This window comes from Arachis hypogaea, chromosome 9 (assembly GCF_003086295.3).
Source record: "Arachis hypogaea cultivar Tifrunner chromosome 9, arahy.Tifrunner.gnm2.J5K5, whole genome shotgun sequence".
Classification (NCBI taxonomy): Eukaryota; Viridiplantae; Streptophyta; class Magnoliopsida; order Fabales; family Fabaceae; genus Arachis; species Arachis hypogaea.
Genome location: NC_092044.1, coordinates 105,376,330 through 105,381,474, shown reverse-complemented (window position 1 = coordinate 105,381,474; position 5,145 = coordinate 105,376,330). Strand labels below are relative to the sequence as shown.

At 33.0% G+C, this 5,145-nt stretch overlaps 1 pseudogene; it reads right to left on the bottom strand.

Annotated features, from left to right (window-relative positions):
* Positions 1–701: 701 nt before the first annotated feature.
* Positions 702–2,966, bottom strand: LOC112713060 (uncharacterized; annotated as a pseudogene).
* Between the last annotated feature and the right edge of the window lie 2,179 nt (positions 2,967–5,145).

The following is a 5,145-nucleotide window of genomic DNA, read 5'->3' as shown; positions in this document are numbered from 1 at the left end:
TAGGTAGCATTTAGTGGAGAGACAAAAATGGAAAGACTGGGACTGAAAGACAAAGACTAAGAAACAGAGATTGAAATAAATCTTAGTATTCTATTTAGTGCAAAGTGGGAGACAGAAATTGAAACAAGAATGAAATTCTAATTTAATTTGTACAAAAGGTAAAATTGGAATTAATAAATTGAAATGAACGTATTTTAAAAATAAAATATTATTAAAATTTTAGTCTCTATCTCTAAAAATTTTAGTCTCCTGTGTCCTCCCTTTTTAGAAGTACTGAAATACTGAAATTTTAGAGACAGAGACAAAAATTTTAGTACCAGTCTCTGAACTAACAAACATGATACTGAATCACAGTCTTCTAGTATCAGTACCTCAAAACGCTAAGAGCGTTTTTTTTATTATTTTATTTCTAAAGTTAAGAGTGAAATTTGAATCTAAAATCTACAAGTAACCATGAAAAAATATGACATTTGAGTTATAAATTTTGGAGATAATGGGACATATTGCCCCATACCCAAACAAAAAACAATCAGGTCGACCAAATCCGCTCCATTTAACATGGGGCGGATAGAATTGCCTTCCCAAAATACAATCTTGACACCATAGATATTTCTTAAAAGTTAAAACCATAAAAACTTCCCTCTAATTCATATGTTTGATGTTTCACCCTTTCAAGTTACTAAAAACAAATCTTTTTCATTACAACAAAAACCACAGATGATAGTGAACTTTTTTCTACATGATGAAGTGGATTCTACTCTAGCAAATCAAGAATCAAAACCAGAATATATACCATTTTCCCTCAACAACCTCTTCTCTTCTTCAACATAACTTTTCCCTCTACTTGCCTGACCAAGTTCTCTTTTCCTCTTTTCCTTCTGAAAGAATGAAAGATTCTTCTTATCATTCCGAGTCTGAACAGTCGCCAGCTGCTCTCCAATCGATATAGCCTCCCTTGTTTTCTGTTGCTATTCGTATGATACTTCAGTTTCCTTGTTGTCACGCTTGTCTTTTCCAGTGGACCAAGGCCAATCCTACTTTGTGTCGCCTTCTTTCGGCGAGGGTACCCTCAATACCGACGGTCCACCTTTATATCCATGCCACCTCAGAGCCTCAAAATCAATTGCAGCACTTTTCTGCTTCCCAGATTTTCCTGCAGACATGTACAGAAAAATCATATTGCAATCAAAATAGTGAGCAAATTTCAATATGTCAACTTTTTAAAAGCACCAAGTATGAAGCAATAATAATAATATTGGTTATGGAAAATAGGAACTTCATGAACCAACAACACTCACCAATCATGCTAAAGATCCCAATGTTTCTCATTTAAGTTCAATTGAAAATATCTAGGGCGAATTATACCGGTGTCTCCCTAGGTTTCATGAAATCCAACTTCTTTCTAAAATCACACATTATTGATTATCCTATCCATAGATTTGAGTAGTAATACACTTGATACTTTCGTATTTTTTATAATATGATACTAAGACCCTATAAACAAGACAGTAACATCAGAAAGGTCAATGTCACCTAGACAAATAGATGAGAATCACGATGAATTTCGCCAAACCTGAGTGAAGGTTGTCATAATTTGCCCAAATATCTGTTATTCTAGAAGGTAAAGAAACCATAACTGGAATCACATTTGTCATACTTGATTGTATACTCACATTTATCAATCCTTTTTATGCATGTATAGATCTCAATCAATTCTTCTAATAGGTAATCTAACATTTCACGTGATATGGATCACGACATTAGGTGACGTAACATCCTCTGGAAGACCATGATTATATAGTCATCAGTAATTGCTTGGTATGCAATTATCCTCAAGACCTCAACATTATCACTAGATTATTAATCACTATCCACATTAACAAGAAGAAACAACATATCTGACAATGCAGCATCATCAAATTGTGCAACCTCTCTTCCATAAATTGTCTCTCAACCATCTTTCAACTTTAGGGTATGTTTGGTTAGAACATACCATGAGAAATTCTACTCTATCAGTTGCCAACAACGATATGATCATCAAGGAATGTTCCATTTTTTTTGTTTTTGTGCTAAAAAATATTCAAAACAAAACCTGAAAGAACCATATCAAGGTTTCACAACTAGAATGGAAGTTGATACACATGCTAGAGTTGAAGCAAATATAGAGAATAAAACCATGAGATACATTGTGAATAATATATATGTTGGGATATTTACAACCCTCGCACAGCTCGAAACACAGTTTTTGTACATAATCATAACAACCATCTATGTGCATTGCCACATTCATCTTTCAATAAAACTAGGATACTCTTCAGAATCTACTCCCTCCATTTCATATTGATAAGTCGTTTTAATTTTTCTAGTATGCAATTTGTACAATCTGCACCTATCATTCATTCAAATCGACCTTTTAGTTTGAAATGAAGGGAGTCACAGTGGGACACATAGATTCAGCCTAGATACAATTTGCAACTATCATTCAATCAAGAACTTTTCATAAGATCAAAACTTCATCATACATGTCACCAATTCATTCAATCAAATACCTTTTGATTTCTTCCCACTGGCTTCATTATCGTTGTCAGAGTCGGAATGCGAAGCCGGCAACTCGTCACCCGAGGAGTCATCATCTTCATCACTCCATGGCATTGTCCTCTTCATGGTAGGTAGAAAATCACTGAAAACAAATAAAGGGTGCTATCAAAATGAAGAAATATGAATAAAATCTCCAAAAGTTTGATACAAACAGGTAAATCAACCAACAAGAACACATTGACAAAATGTCCAATCACAATTAAAAGCAAGCAATTAGCAAGTAATACAGCTAACTAATTCTATGCTCACAACAAATTATATACATAAGGATGAAAGAAAATTAAAAAGTATAACTAAGAAATAAATAATGTCACAAAATTAACAGCAACTGACCATGGCATGCCACAAAAGCAAAGAATCCCATGAAATTAAACAGAATCTACAAACCCAAAAGCCCTGAAAATTTTGCAGCAATAACAAAAGAAGAAACTTTGGTGTGATATCTTTTAGAGTATATACTCATTTTGGTCCTCAAAGAATTTCAAACTGGACACTTTAGTCCCCAACTAAAATTAATTACTCGATTGGTCCCTAACAATTAACTTCGTCAGTTACTTAAGTCCTTTATTCCGTTAATTCTAACGGAGGACCAAATAGTCCCTGACAACTCTAACAAGGGACAAAATGGTCCCTGATCTCCTCTGTTCGGAAACGACACTGTTCTCTTCCAAATTTCATCATATCTCACATAACACTAACAGTCTAACACTGTAACTTCAAACTACACAATGCACACTCTTTAAATTTAATGTTCACAAGAAAAAAAAATCCTTCACGGGTTGAGTTGCTGATGTGGTTTGTAATTTTAGAAAGATTGAATACTAGAGACAGATTATGTAAGTTTAAAATTGTACCAGAAGCGAAATTCTTTTGTGTCTTATGTAAGGATAGATTGGAGATGGTACATCACTTATTTTTTTCATGTTATCATATATGGAAGTTGTGGGCATCAATCTTGGTGGATTGGAGTGTGATTTGGGTTTGGCCAGGAACCACCAAAGCATGCTTTGAGGTATGGATGGATAGAAAGATAAGAAAAGATATGAAGGAAGTATGGATGGTATTTTTTTTTTTGCAATATGGTTCACATGGAGATGTAGAAATAACACTGTCTTTAATAATGGAGTGTTAGTATTAGAGAAGTTAAAGGAGGAAGTTGTAGAATGCACAAATTGATGGTGTCAAGATCGACAATATAGGAGTAATGGATGTACTTATGAGTGCAAATATAAAGTCAAAGGTGAATAAGAAGACATATGAAGTTGATCTTTGATGCATGATTTACTGATCTATGAAAAAGGCCAATAATTTTGCAGAGTAAAAATTGGAAGGAGAATGATCATGATTTGATGTTGTATAACTGATCGGGTTTATCTTGAAGTGTCTTTGGAGGAGTTAAAATCATTATATTCTTTTGCTCCTTGTTTGCTGTTTTATGCTAATTTTTATGTTTTCTTTGTAGTTATTGCTCTGTTTTTGTTATCAAAGACATTATCAGGGTTGGAGGTGATGTTATCAAAGACGTAGAAGTGGATGCTTTTAGTGGGTGAAGTGCAGAGGAGTTAGATGTACCAGTCACAAAGATTTAGGAAGTGTGTGGTCCATGACATGTTGAGGTAGGTGCAACATGTGTGACAATTACACCATAACTTAATCTTGGAGCTAAAGAGGAGAAAGAAAAGATGAAAAAAAAGACTGTGAATGTGAAGAATAAGAGTATGAATGTTAGGGTTATGCGAGATATGATAAAAATTGGGGAAGAACAGTGTCGTTTTCGAATAAAAGGGTCAGGGATCATTTTGTCCCTTGTTAGAGTTGTCAGGGATCATTTTGTCTCATGTTAGAGTTTTCAAGGACCATTTTGTCTTCCGTTAGAGTTGACGGAGTCAAGGACCTAAGTGACTGATGAAATTAATTGTTAGGGACCAATCGAATAATTAATTTTAGTTGGGGACTAAAATGTCTGGTTTGAAATTCTTTGAGGACCAAAATGAGTATATACTCTATTTTTTAAAATAATAAAAAAATATATTTTTTGAATCAAAATCAGCATACATAGCATGGGTTTTAGGGACAAAAATAAGAGATGAAAAAAAGGAAGAGACAAAGTGCGAGAAGAACAGAACAAGAGAGTACCGTGAAAGAGGAAAGAAAAAAAAGCTTATATGGTTCTCTAAATTTCTCTGGCAAGTGGATCAGCTACTCTTATTATTTTGATAGTTTCATGTTTTCAGCTCCATTCATCAAAGGTTTCTATGCTTTCTAGGGATTTCCAAACCTTTTTTTTTCTTATATATTTTTACAAAAATCATTTATTAGTAGGACTTTTTTATTTTTTGCTTTTTGGGTATGTTTTAAATTTTTAATGGCTAATCATTCGGTTAAATTTTATAATTTTATTTTTGGATAAATTATTTTTTAAATGTTTAAAAATATAATTTGTTAAGATTCAATTTATAAAATATAATTTATTCTGCCTAAAATTTTAGATCAATTATATTTACCTAAATTAAAAGATATCATTTATAGGACAAATTATATAAATAA